Source organism: Lepidochelys kempii, chromosome 10 (assembly GCF_965140285.1).
Source record: "Lepidochelys kempii isolate rLepKem1 chromosome 10, rLepKem1.hap1, whole genome shotgun sequence".
Classification (NCBI taxonomy): Eukaryota; Metazoa; Chordata; order Testudines; family Cheloniidae; genus Lepidochelys; species Lepidochelys kempii.
The window spans coordinates 6,238,055-6,253,482 of record NC_136389.1 but is presented as its reverse complement, the minus strand read 5'-3'; positions in this window follow the sequence as shown (position 1 = coordinate 6,253,482).

Genomic DNA, 15,428 nt, shown 5'->3' with positions numbered 1-15,428 from the left:
TTTAAATATTGGTGCAGAGGAGACATCTTGAATGTTTACTGCGGTTTTATCTCTTTTCTCGGCTCATTAGCATGGGAGAGCAATGGATTATTGGGCACACATCTTGGTACTGTTTAAATGCATGTATTGTCTGGCAGGAGATAGGTGTGTCTTGGGACATGTGAATAGGAGCAGTGCAAGATATGAGATGATATTAAGACAATGGAATGATCAAACACTTCTAATATTTTATTTTATTTTTAAATTCATTAGGGGCAGCTGGTATTTAGAAAAAATGGAACCATCTTATTTCCTAAATCCAAGTGTCTCCTGTTGGTGTTATGATGAAACAATTTGGCTGACTCTTCCCACAAGAAAATAAGATAAGCAGTATTCTACTACTACCGACTACTGACATGTCATCAATATAATAACAATAATATAAAAGGCTTCCTGTATAATATTTTATAATATAAAGGTTTTGCATAAGTTTTTTGAAATAACTTCCATGAAGCAGGTTTCAGAGGAGCAGCCGTGTTAGCCTGTATCTGCAAAAAGAAAAGGAGGACGTGTGGCACCTTAGAGACTAACAACTTATGCTCAAATAAATTTTGTTAGTCTCTAAGGTGCCACAAGTCCTCCTGTTCTTTTCATGAAGCATTTCCCCCTTCATTTAAATAATTATTTGTATGTGAAATTTTACGTGTGTCTACACTGCTCCACAGGTCAGACCACGGGGGTGTGTGAATATCAGCATGCCCTGTGCTGTAACTGTCCAGCGCGGACACTGTGGGCACGAAGTCAAAGGTTCTTTGTTTGCGTTAACGGAGCCCTCTTCAAACAGGTCTTTGTCAATGTGAAGTAGGAACATTTAGTTCATGTCCACAGCATCCACGTGGGGGCAGCCACAGAGCAGCACGTCGGTACACACGGCTATTCCCTGCCCACAGTCCAAACTGCAGGGCAATGTAGACATGCCCTAAATTTGAAAATGATGTTTTCAATGAACGGGTAGCGTGTGATATACAAACAATAAATGATGATTGTTTTAAAGTAATTCTCACCCTATATCTTGGACTACAAGGGAAATAAAATGAAACATAAAAAAACCCCTAAATATATCCAGTAGATGAGAATTCACATGGCAAGAATCAGATGAAATCTGGAATGTTTACTTCTGGTCTAAATGTCTGAGTAGTTATGGGTCTAAGAAGCAAAGTTCAGACTCAGACTCAAACTTCTCCAGACTCTGGTAGCATTTGGAGCTAGGATTTTGATTGGGGCCCATCTCTTTTTAATTGTTCAACATTCTCAAACACTGAGATTTTCAAAGATGTGTCATGTTGTCCTACCTCTGTTCCTGCTGAAGTCAAGGGTAAAACTCCCATTGATTTGGAGCACAGTTTGGACAAGATTAAGTGCTTTTGAAAATGCCATGCTTAATCTGACAAAATTTAGTCCTAATCCAAAACTTTTGAATCTGACATGACCACTTGACATGAGAAGAGATCTGATTTGTGTGTGTATTGGGTATATGCACATGTAAATCATGCATGCGCTAACATATACCCATAATTGTGCTAACCTAAATTAGAACAAATCCCATACTGTTCCTCTTTGTTCAGTGTCAAACAGTTGTGGATTCCACTTATCCAGGTGTCAGTATGAACATTTTCCTTTCAAAATGGATGGGAGTGCAGTACTGCTTGTAACAATCATTATTTGGAGCTTCTGCAAGGATTATGTCTGCTGAGAATATCAATGTTTTGAGAATTTAAAATGCAAAAATCAATAAGAAGAAAATGTAACCGGTGTAATACAGAATGATCTAAAAAACTGTTGTGGGGAGTTCTCTTTGACACCTTTTACCCTTGTTTGATAAAAAAATCAGGGAGGGAACTGAAATGTTAGTAATATTCTCATTATGGACTGGTCCAGGAGCCAGTTTAAGGCCTATCTTGTCACTATATTTCCAATCTTCAGGGCTTAAAGCTTTAAGGGATTAATTGGTGCACTGGCTTTGTTACTGGCCCTCTGAACTCTGGAGAGTTGTTCCTTTTGCCAATGAAAATCCCAAAGGCATTTTCCCCTTTGTGCCTTTAGGGTCTGCTGAACAGAGACCAACAGAGCACAGATCATGCAGGGAGATTTAGATCATGCAGCACACAGATCATGCAGGGAGCATTAGCCACAGAAGAGGTAAAGTGAGTGAGGGCACTAGCCTTTCACTTCTTCCACTATTGCTCAAGTCTCAAAAGTAAATGACTTTGAAATCAACTCAGTCCCCATTTTGGACCAGGTCCAAAGTCCATTGAAGTCACAGGAAAAATAGGTAACCAAAATGGAAAACCACTCTTAAACATTTGAGTCTTAATCTCTGTGTCAGTTTCCCCATCTGTGATACGGTGATAATACTTTTTTGCCTACCTTACAGGGCATTTGTGAAGATTAAGTAGGTGTTAGTGTCTATAAAGAACATTGAAGATTAAGGTGCAAATTCAACCAGTTTAAGTAAACTTGTTTTGTTTATCCAGTGCAAATCCCTATGTGGGTACTTCTATTTTGGATTCAGATTGGTTTATATTAGTTTAGCTTAAACCTCATCCTAAACTAAAACTTAAATCAGCCACAAGGATTTGCACTGGTTTAACTAAACCAGTTTAAATTCACACCTTGCACTGAAACGGTGCAGCTCTTTGCGTAGACAAGCACTTAGTGCCTTGTCTTTGTGAAGCTGTACTCACTGAATTTGATCTGAATTTGGCCTTGTACATACTAGATATTGCTGTTGTTGCAAATCAAGGTGCATTATCACAGCTGTCAAGGAAAAACTGCCTTCCACATAACTGCACTATTCCTGGGTGGTGATTTAAATTCCTCCACGTCAAATAATCCATTTATAGTTATTTCCAAAAGGGAAGAAGAATGCAGAAATGTCAATGCCTCACTTTATGACTCAACCAAGGATTCCTCCTGGGCTGTTTCTCTCGCTCTTTTGCTTTCTAATAAACAAAAATGTGCTTGATTGTGAAAATTAAATATTTAACAGCATTTAGTTGCACCACATTAGCAGCTGACTGTTCAACTTCTGTCTGCATTTCCATTTTAATTTTGTTTGCTGTTTCAAAGGAGCATTATTCCCCCATCCCCACCACCTCCCTCTGGAGTTGTTTGGAGAATACTAATATGGCACACAAGTGTCCCCATGTATTTCCAGACTAATTTGCTGACTTGAGGCCCCTTGTTAGCCCGCCAGAATGAAGGAATGTCCGTGCACATTACTCAGTTAATATAATCACAGCCTGCCACAGTCTCATTGTATGTAGGAAAGAGAAGGCAAATCCATTAATAAAATGCCACGTTGCTTTTAACCGAGACACAATTAACATTTGGATTCCACATAAACACTTTCAATCTCTTTAAACACCATCATTTATAACAAACCCATCAGTCTCTACAATAAAAGGAAACTCCTGCTGGGAAGACTGGCAGTATATTATTAATGGCGGGAAAAGTTCTACCCTCAAGGGAAAATCCAGCCTGGTCCACTGTGCCAGGGGGCTGGGCTAGAGTTATGGTGGGCACCCCCAGTCTGGATAGCGCCAGATGTATGGGAATTCTCAGAATGGCAGTGCACCGGTTAGGTAGGCAAAGGGAGGAGCAGGACCAAAAGAGGCATCTTGGGTACAGCTGCTCTACTGCTGTTCTGTGACCTAAAGGAAGTATGTCTTTCCCCCAGGTTTCCCTACAAAGAAACCCAGACCATGACTTGGCCTGACACTGGATCTCTGCATTTGGCTCTCAGTGACACTTGTGTTAACCAGGAGAAATTCACTGGCTGAAATGAACTTACTCCAGATTTACTCCAGGGTAACGGGGAGCAGAATTTGACCCATCTTTGGTCTCCCTTGTCTACTTAGCTCGGAAGCTGCTCTCGGCAGGGAGCGTCTCTCACTCGGTGTATGCACACCACCTAACACAATGGAGTCCCAATCTCCACTGGGGCAGCTAGGTGCTACTCTTATAAGATAAAAAATAACAATACTGCACTCCTCGTCCAACCATTTCATCTTTTTTTTAAATAGAGAGAACTGGGTTCCTTTGAATTCTGACTATATTTTAGAGCCAAGTCCTAACTAAAAGCCTGAACGGAACCCTTTCCTGCACAATTCACCCCCACTGTGGAGAATTTTCAAATGTAAATCCAGATCTAGGGCTGAAATGTGTGACTCAGACCTAGTCCTCTGAACAACATTTCCAGCAAGAGTTCTTCAGTGATTCCTCTCATTTCCAATACACTGCTAACGTTCCTCCCCACGGACTAAAGCTGGTGGGATGTGCCTCTTGCTTGGTTTGTGTCACTTTATACAGATCCCTGCCTGGCAGAGAATGTTCCTGTCCTGGGGAAAGATCAGGTGCATAACCAGCGGTCCCTAAGTACAGATGATATTTATTTCTCTCCTATAACCCCCAGTGTGCCCCTGCCACACTCTGGAGTGATTGTTTTGTTTCTGATGATGAAGAAGCAACCCATGAAGCTATATCACAATGTCAGGCTAGGGAGCAAGAACGAGTTAGAATCCACAGCTGGTAAAAGGCTCAGCTTATGGATCAGTGAGGCTTATTTGATAATACTCCCTGGGGAAGTGGTAGACGGTCAAATGCTTGAGACATTTAAAGGTGAGCTGATAAAACCCTGATGCACATACGGTAGAGAATAACCCTCTGGCAGAGCGACGTACTGTACTAGAAGGGACCAAGGAAGTATTTTGAGTTGCATTTCTATAATCCTTGGTTCTTGCCTCAAATGATTTGCGTAGAGCTCTACAAACCTCAGGAATCTAAATGATGAACAGTTTATTTCAGTTTTGGGTTCACATGCTTTTCTACCTAAAGTCACAAATCAACCCAGGCTAGGTTAGAAAGATCCCCAGACATTTATAGTTTGACTCAGGTTCACTTAAAAAAATCTACCCCTGGTCCTCTCTAAATTCATCCCAAGCTTGCAGAAAGGTTCACAACTCTTGGGGACCAATTTTGCAGACCTGGCCTACATTTCTTAATTCCACAAGTACAGCAGATAGGGAGGATGAACAGTGACTGTCTGGGTGCCGGATTAAAGGACATTCTGATATTAGTTTGCTGTTTGATCAAGATTGTCCTAGGGTAAGAGGCTCTTTTGCAGGTGCCAGAAAATAAGTTTGGCATCATTACTGCAGCTAATTGTGTTACTCAGGTAGATCAACAGCTGGCAGGTGCTTTTCATTTTCCTCACCTGCATATATCCTGATAAGAGCTGGACAATTGTAGGAGCTTGCAGGTTGCTGGTATATGATGGTTTCGGCAGCTGTACAGTTCTTGCCAAGTTACCAATCACAAAGTACATAACCCTCCTCCCATGTGGAGGGAGAGACAAAGAAACATGAATAATCAAAGTTCTAGGCTGGCTCCTTGCAGGCTGACTGGTGGATCTCAGATGATCGCAGGTTTCAGTAAAACGCCTATTAGCCTGACAGCAGGACCACAACCTCTTACCCCCCCTTTAAAGCAATAGTTTGAAATTCCAACACAGTCATTAATACATCACACTCAGGAACTATTGAATGAGCAAACCAAAGCTTCCAATGGTTAACGACATGCTTACTGACGAGTGGTAAAAGTGGGAATACAAAGCAGTCACTAAGTCACCATCAAAAAGTCAACAGTTATGAACACAGTGTCCTGTAAGATACCAGAGTATTTCCCTGTCCCTCTACTTTCTGTGAGGTAATTATTGATAAGTTCTGAAATTTTAGCAGCCTTTCATGATATTCAGTCAAAAGCCTCACTGGTTACCACAATAAACTGCACAGCCAGACCTCCACTGACATAGATGGGATTCAGGGGTCTATCTGCATAAAAAACATTGCAGGACTGGAGCCTTTAAGTTCAAGTCTCTTTAGGTAGTGGGGACTGATGAGAGAAAACCACAACACATTCTGGTCCTGCTTTGAGCAGGGGATTGGATTAGATGACCTCCTGAGGTCTCTTCCAACCCTAATCTTCTATGATTCCGTTCAGTATGTCAATTTCATTCTGTTTGTGCCATCTTCCTCCCCGCCCCATAAAGGGCATATTTTGTGCCTCATGGATCTGCCTCCACTGTGCACAGTTTGGCAGGTGCTCCTGGTATCAACGGACTGTCCTGGAAAGCAATAAATGCCATAAATGTTGGTGATATCACAGACATAATTTTACAAGATGAACATTGGAGGAGCCAGGCTCTGTGGACATGGCTGGAAAATATGTTAGAAAAGATAACAGAATGGGAAACAGTTGAGGGTTAGTTTTAATTAATACATTAGAGTTTATTTTTAATTTTTTAAATAAAAAGCAGCATTAACACTTCCTATTAAGTCTTGCTGATAGTGAGGTGGTGTTCTTTTTTTTTTTTTTTTGCAGAAGAATGAGGATGTGTAATAACCATTAGTCTGGAGGACCTTTGAGGTTGATCGTTTTTATATTTGAACAAAAGCAAGAAAAAAGCAAGTGGATTTTTGCACATTGTGTTCCTTACTAATCCCTTAAATTAATTACTTTTCCCAGCCAATTTGGTAACACGGTAGCTTTCACAGAACAGGGTTACTGCTGTTTTCGAGGCCACTGAAGCTCCAATGTTTGTGTCAATAAAAGGGTTATCGGGCACCACAACAAGCCAGAGAATGTTGTTGGCTTCTTGAAAATGCAGCCCTCCTCTTTTCCCTTGGGAAAGTAAACAAGAGGAGGATAAGTATGAGAGATGGGATGAAATTAGGCCAGGAAAAAATTGAAGTTGAGTATCAAGAAGAGGTTTCTAACACTGAGATGTATTTAGGCTGTGGAACAAACTGGTATAGGGATAATAAATAGTACAGAATCATAATAGGCACACATGTGGCGTACTTTGCAACTACATGTCTCAAAGGGCTTTACAAAGGCTGTTATGTATCATCTCCATTATACCAACAGGGAAACAGAGGCACAAAGTGCTGCCCAAGGTTGCACAGCGAGTCTGTGGCAAAGCTAGGGTAGAACCCTGGAGTCCTGACTCCCTGTCCTTAACTTAAAAACCTGATCCCCTGTGTTTGGAGAATCATCGCCAATGTAAGTATAAAACATTGGGAACAGAGTCGTTCATATACACCAGAATCCCCTCTGTTCTCTCTGTTGCCTAAATATTGTACTTACATTAGAGAATGATATCATACTAGACCTGAAGAATCCATGGGAACAACAGAGTATATAAATACAAAGTTTCAGAGTAGCAGCCGTGTTAGTCTGTATTCGCAAAAAGAAAAGGAGTACTTGTGGCACCTTAGAGACAAAAAAATTTATTTGAGCAATACTAAGGGGTTCATTCTGCATTACCTAGCATTACCTTGTGTCAGAATTTGACCTGTGCAAAGTGGCTGCAAAACCATCAGTCCAGCCTGTTAGTGTTTTACAGCCACTTTGCCCAAGTGTGAATGACCACACAACTTATAGGACAAGGTGCAAAGATTACACAATTCTGCCCTGCGTAGAATCAAGACCTAAAAAATTATTTATTGGTTTTAAATGTAATCATCCTCCACACTGGCAGGGACAGGGAATGGTATATCCTGAGGAAGGGGGCACAAAACTCCTTGAAGTGACAGATTCCAGGTGAGAGACCTTCCTCTGTCAATAATAACTAGGGACAGACATACCTTGTCTAGTTTGCGGCTTTGCAAACCACAAACTATTTGAATTAGCACCATTGTTCGTACTTATGTGCATGGACCTGTCCTGCAATTTTCAGTTTATGAACAAGATTTTCAGATGGTATAATCAATTCTGAATTCATACCAGTGGAGAATCTGATCCATATTTTGAAATCATGTTTTTCTAGCTAATAGGAATGTTTTAGGCATTACATTTAGGAGAACCCACCTCAAAAGTTGTCTGGGTGTAGTGGGTGCCATATGTTTGTTATATGATATCATTCTTTTGCAGTATTTCCCCAAGTGGAACATGAATCCCAAAGGATTCCAGTTCAAGTCAACCTTTTGAAGCAACCATAGTCGGGGGGGTATAAATTAGACAGCATGTTTGCCCATCCCTACTACTAATGAAACTTTGCCCTTATCTATCACTTTCAACATATATATGTCTCCTCACTTTATATGCATTAATAAATTGAGCCCCTCAATCATTAAACCCCACTGACTTTAATGGGATTTAGATATGGACCTTAGTGGTACCCTGAGTTGCAATGCTTTCCCATATTAGGGCTTTTGGAAGGTAGGTTGGTATCATTATCTGCATTGTACAGACCAACTCGGGAACAGACAGGTCTAAGGCCACTGATTCTGGATACTCCCCTTTTTTGCGTTCCCAATTTGAGACATGTAGGGCCTGTTTTTCAGGAGTGCTGGATGCTCCCAAATCCAACTGAAGTCAACTGAGCTGTGGGGACTCAGCACCTATGGAAAGCAGGCTTAACATGTCTTCAGTTAGACAAGCAAAAATGAAGGCAACCAATATCAGTGAGCCCTTTTGAAAATTTGGCCCTGTGACAGTGGCAAAGCCGAGAACAGAACAGAGAACTCCTGAATTCCCCTCTCCTGTTTGCCCCACTCAATCACACAGCCTTCCTAGAAACAACAGGAGCCTTAAAAGCATTGTAACAAACGTTTCTCTCAATAGGTTCTTTTCAGTCAACTTGACATTAAGGCGGAATGTATTATTATTATTATTTACATGATGGTAGTGCCTATGAGCCCCAATACTGGACCAACAGAGAACCTTCATGGTACTTTTTTTTTATCACAGATTTTTCTCATTGGTATTAGGTTAATATTAACAATACTTGATCCTGCTGTAAATGCCTTAAATAACCACATCTCAGCTTCACAAGGTCAAGCATTAATGAATAAAGGCTAAATGGCTTGCATAAGGTCAGTGGTACAAAACAGGAATAGAACTCCCAAATTCCCAGCAGGCAGCTGTCAGTTTAACCCCTAGGCCATGCCCATCTCTATGAATACTATCTATTGCACAAAGTGATGTGTTTTAAACCTGCAGAACAATTATAGCAATAAATAAAACAAAAATGTTATGCAACTGCTGTGAAATCAAACACATAACAAGACACAATTAGGTGCAATGCAAGACATTACCAGTGCACTCCGCTCCTCTTGCAGCTACCTTCCCAATCTCTATCCTTTCTATTTCAAGCCAGCATCCATTCAATACTTGTTTTAGCAGATATCTAGCCATTCTCAAGGTTAATGCATGCTCTCATGACAACACAACACAATATAAACATATTTCTCTTTGTTCAGGAATGATACTGCCTGTAATCAAAAAAATAAAATTCTGCATGATATATGCATTGTTGGTGCTGCTTGCATAGGAAGATTTTTAATGGACCCAAGGTTGTGTTAAGATTAGCATTTAGCTCTGGGGACTTTTAAAAAGAAGGTTGACACGTAACATGAAGCTGGTCTCCTTCACCTTACAGTCAATACCCAAAACCTCTAGCTGTGAATAATGTTAATTGATGATCTGGATCTATGTGAATAGTTAGCAAAGTCATTGCCATGTGATTCCCGCATGGAGGTCTTGGAGGAATGAGCCACTGTTCTCAAATCAGTCCCTAGCGGACAGATGGCACATCCCCAAACCCACCATCATGCCTCTCTGGCACTCGCAGCAGGAAGACTGGGAACTGATTGGTTATGCAGACCCAGAACGAGGTAAGGTGCCCCAGTGCAGCGTTGGAGAAATAAACTTGCACCAGGGTCAGCAAGAAGTGACTTCAGTTCCCTGAGATGTCAAACTGGGACTTTTTCTAAGCACTGAAATCACTTAGGGTCACATCCTGCAGCCTCTGAACATAGTTGCAGAAGGCCCTAATTCAGGAGAACCACTACGATCCTGCTGTGGGGGAGTGCTGGGAAGGGAGTGGCTCCAAGCCACGGAGAGGCCACACAACTTCAGTTTGCGCGAGCATTTTCTTTGGTTTCAATCCAATGGCATTTGCACCCAACACAGATTAACACGGCTGTTACTCTGAAACCTAGAATGAGGTTGCAAGTCTCATGTGCAAGCCAAGAAGGGCCATACTTATTGGTTTAGAAAAAAAAAATCGTTGGATTTTCTTTGTGGTTCAAATGCTATGGAAACGTTTTTCTTGGTCCAAGGTGCTGAAAATGCTTGTTTTACCATAACTTAAACATTGGGCCAAATGTGCCTGACCACAGTCCTTGACTTTAGGGACCTGCCAGCCTTGACTCTGTCTCTTTAAACTGTGTATTTTATTAAATCATGTGCTGCCAAGATCCTTCTTCGATACAGAAATTATTTTGATAGCATCTTCATTATTTATACAGAAAAAATGAAAGGCACCTGAAAATAATGAGGCCAGCAGCAGAAATCCCAACTGACTGAGAGGGAAAGAGATTATGTATGCCACACAATTATTGAAAATGTCACTAAGTAAAATTAATTACCATCATTAAAAGTAGCCATGATTATTCATCACCTACTTCTCGAAGGATTTGGGGCAGCTTTCCAGTTTTTAGTCATCTCAACATGTGTGTGGCATAAAACTTTATATTTACTTACACTGCGGTAAATAACCCCAGTCAGATCGTCAGCACTCAGGTCAAGGGAGAGATCCCTGCTAAGGATCTGTTCCCAAGATCTGCTGCACCGAGAGAGAAATGTTTTGACACAGGCTAAACTGAAGGGATAATTCATGCATTTCTCCATACATTGGACTTAAACACTTCGAGCTACTTGCCTTCACTTTCACGGGCCTTCATGGCTTAGTCCCATGCGACCTCTCATTTGTCATACGCTATTGAGATGTCAACTCCTGCCTCTGATTGGCAAATGGTTTGCCCACGTTACATTTTCAAACAAGCATTTTCATACTTTCTTCCATGCTGCCCCTCACGCTTCAGAGGAGCTCCCCATAAACATCCACAAAGCTCCCTCATTTTCCTCCTCCAATCCCTCCTTATAAATCCCCTTTTCTGTGATGTCTATAAAATATTTGGTAACCATTAGACTGCTAGTGTGTTGAGACCATTGCCTCTCATGTTTGACCAATATTGTCTCATTACTTCCTTTGGCTCTCTCGTCTGTCTGTCCGTGTCCATTTGTTGTCTCGTCTTATACTTAGATTGTAGGCTGTCTGGGGCGTGGACTGTCTTTTTTTGTTCTATGTTTGTACAGCACCTAGCACAATGAGGTCCTGGTCCATATCCCAGGCTCCTAGGTCCTAGAACAAGCAATGAGTAATAATATCTTTTTCAGCTTAGCTTTGATGCAAATGTTCAGAACACCAGCCCATCTCAGGAAAACATTCCTATTCAGGGCAGCACATAAGCACATGCTTAAGTCCTAGTAAAGGCAAAGAGAAATGGTTAAAGTTTATTACATGCTTAAGTGCTGTCCTGAATAGGGATGGATTTAAGGATGTGCTCTAGAGTTTTTCTGGATTGGGGCTGCTGATCAGAACAGAAGCAGCATTTGAGCACAGAGGCTTCTCCGATTTCAAAACTAGGACACCTTTGAAACTGGCAGCTCTTTCTGCTTGCAGTAATTAAAACGGCTTTCTTTGTAAAAAACATCTTGTTTAGCTGGGGGGGGGGCAATCCCCAAACACTTTGGGCCATTAAATGCTTAACTTCTGCCTTCTCATTATCCTCAGCCAGTTGGGAGCCCAGGAATAATTCCATATTCTCAGCAAGGACAATTGTTTCATGCTAATATCCCAAACTAAGCTGGTATTGCATAATGTTTTACTTATAAAGCTGCTTCATCAAAGGTATCCCTCAAAGGTTTTCTCTTCCGTGGGCAGCAAACAGAACTGCAGAAAAACAAAAACAAAACCTCTTGGCTCCTCCCCCGCCTCCCTATCTGGAACGTCTTTGCAACTCCTGGACCCAAGACCAGCGTGTGGGTGGGTGGTACATTGAAGACACCATATAAAGACCGCGATCAGAGCTGCAAATGGATTTTCTCTCTTATTTTGAAATCTCTGTGTCATAACTGCTTCCCCTCTCTCTTTGACTGCACACTATGTATGGGGATGTGATAGCTACATAATGAGCTGCAGAGCCATGTGATAAATTGCAGTCATCTTGTACCTTTGGCCTCCACACACTACTCTGCCCAGTTATCCATCTCCACCAGGACTAGAATCACAGGGTTAGAAGGGACCCCAAGGCTAACGCTTTGCCAAGGTGCAGGATTTATTGTGTCTACTTCTAAAACTCCAAGGCTCTCAGCAAAGAGCCGCCATTTTGTAAAACGCAACCTGCCACAAAAATATATCCATTCTCTCTGAAAAGGGGACTTCCCTCCAAAAAAATTACCCATCTATCTTACGGTTATACAGTCTCCCATCATTGTAGCAGATCAAGGCCAACTTTTTAAAGGGATTTAGGCACTTAGAGATGCATTTTTCTAGTTGGACTTTCAAAAGCACTGTGTGTGTATCTGCATCTTTAGGGGCCTAAATACACCTTTAAAATTTTGGCACCAAGAGACTTCAGTGCATTTTGTTTTTGTTTTTTGGTTTGAGTTAGGTTTTTGGTTGGTTGGGCTCCAGCCCAGTGTACTGCTCTGTCCTGTACTAAAGATGGGATTAAGGTCTGATATTAAATGATGGTTCAGGGTTAGGAATTCAAACATTATATCACTGGAAAGAAGAGATCCCTAATTTTCCACTCCAGCACTTGCTTCTAACCCTGACACATCAGACTGGTTGGTTTTGACATTTATTTGTACAGAAGAACTATTTTAGGTCAGTTTTAGAGAAGAGTTAGGAGACACCTTTTCTTCCTCTGAGACGCGTACAGCTGGACTCGCTGATTCAGGCATTTGGGCCACCACTTTCAGAAAGTGGCTTCTGATTTTGAGTGCTTCCGTTTTTGAATGTCCAGCTTAAGAAGACTTGGGACTAATTTTCGGAAGTGTTGAGCACCCATTATTCTGACTGCAGTCAGTAGGAGCTGCAGGTGCTCAATGACTGGAAAACCAGGCATGAAGAACATTGAGCATGGAAGAACCATGGCATCCAAAATTAGAGACCACTTCTGAAAATTTTGGCATTGACTTTAATGGACAGAGAGATATAGACACGGACTAATTTGTGTAACACTCATACGGATCTTCAAGTCATTATTTCTGTTCATGGTTGAACAAAACAAGAAAATTCCAAATAAAAATGACGTTAAGATAGAGTTATGGTTGAGAGCACATAATTCAGGGTAAAATACATGACACGGAAGTTGTAATTATACCAGAAACAGACATTATAAATCCAAGATATTGAGAGTTAAAGTTAACTTTAAAAAACCCAAATATGTTAAGGTACGAAAATGTAGATTTAAGGCACCCAAACAACTTTAATCTTGCCCTGCAGAAATGGGAATTGGAAATGGAAAAAAAAAATCTAATGCGTTTTTTAAAAGCAGTTTAATTCAACCTGGGGCAACAGCAGTATTATGGATAAATCATAACTGTCTGGTTATTCCATGGCACGTTTGTGTCGGTGTATCTATTTATTTACATTAGTGACAGAAAATGTTATGCTATTTTATGCTGTACTTTCAGTATCAGCGATATTGTCTAATTTCAATGCTTGAAACTCCTGCTATCTCTGATGGGAGTTACATATCTTATTCCCTTAACAGCAGGATCAAACCCTTTGAAGTGAGAATGCAATTAAGATCCGTAAATCTGAACCTTTTGCCTCATCTTTGTGAACAGGAAGGGATTTTTTTTTATTGTTGTTTCACATTTGTAAGAAGAAAGAAATACAAGACCTAGTGGGAAGGTTGCCTAGCAACCCAAGCTGGACTCTAAGGCTATTAAATGTAAAAGATAAGATGCAAAAACTAATTTAAAATAATGTTATCGGTCTCACCTGACAAGGACTAAACAGTTCTGATCACAAAGCTACCGTTCTTATCAGCGAGGGTCTGACTAGCGCAGAGCACTGTACTGCCAGGGGAATATGGCCCCCATTTTTATGTATTTTATGCTTTAACAACCCAAAAGGCTACTTGGGGTTGATACTTTTCTGAGCTGCGTTCAATTGTAGCGTCTGAATTGGACTCAGATGTGGAGGAATCATGAACTTCCCAAAACTGCATCCAGGTGTCACTGGGTCATTTGTCACCCAGAAAACTGCACCATTTATTTAACGAGTAGCTATGTCCTTGTCCTTCTGTTGCCCCTTCCTTCTGAGTATCTCAGAGAATGTTATACACATTAATTAAGACTTTCGTGTGAGGAAGGTAAATATAATGCTGCTCCCTATAGGCTTGCTCTTGCTCCCACAGAAGTCATGGGGTGAAATCCTGGTTCCTCTGAAGTCAACAGGAATTTGCCATTGACTTTAATGGGGCCAGGATTTCACCCACGGATATCAATGCCCAACACCTCTGAGAACTGAACCACAAGCAACCTTCTTACCCCTCTTTCAACCCCCTCCTTAAAACTCACTTCTTTCATTTCGCCTCGCATCAAAGATCTCCTCTTCAGAGATACCTGCTCCCACTAGTATACCTGGCTCCAGTCTGTCCGAAGCATATATTTCTAAGGTGCCAATCCCGTCATATCTACCCCAACTTACACCCTATGATTGTGCCCAGAACATGGGAAGAGCACTTAAAGCCATTTTTAAGCCTCCCAAGCAGACAAACGGGAGAACTGAGACTCAGACCCCAGGAGTCTTGACCCGGGTATGTCTTCACTACCTGCTGGATTGGCGGGCAGCAATCGATCCAGAGGGGATTGATTTATCGCGTCTAGTCTAGACGCAATAAATCGACCCCCACGCGCTCTCCCGTCCACTCCTGTACTCCAGCGCTGCGAGAGGCACAGGCAGAGTCGGCGGGGGAGTGGCAGCAGTCGACTCACTGCGGTGAAGACACCCTGGTAAGTCGATCTCAGTACGTCGACTTCAGCTACGTTATTCACGTAGCTGAAGTTGCGTAACTTAGATCGATTCCCCCACCCCTCAGTGTAGACCAGTGTAGATCAGTCTTCTGCTCTGACCCCACAAGTCCTCAGGTTTTCTGACTTGCAAAATAGCCATTTCTAACCTGCATAAATTGCCCTTTTGAGATTCTTTCTACAGCTGTGTGGAAAATGTTTCCCCCGCCCCACTGTGAAAAATTTCAACTGTTCATCAGAAAACTGAAAAAAAAAAATGTTTTCGGTTTCCCAACAAAAACTCAAAATTACCACAGAAAGCAGATGCTTCTTTGCAAAAAATTTCATTTAGCTGAAAACCCAATTTTCCATCAGAAAGAGCTTGGATGGAAAATTTTCAGCCAGCCCTAGCTCTTTGTGGAAACCAGAGAAAAATAAATAAGACCAACCCACAAAATTTCCCCCCATTTTCACAATAACTGAACCCAATGCAGAATGTTTCCTTTCCTGAC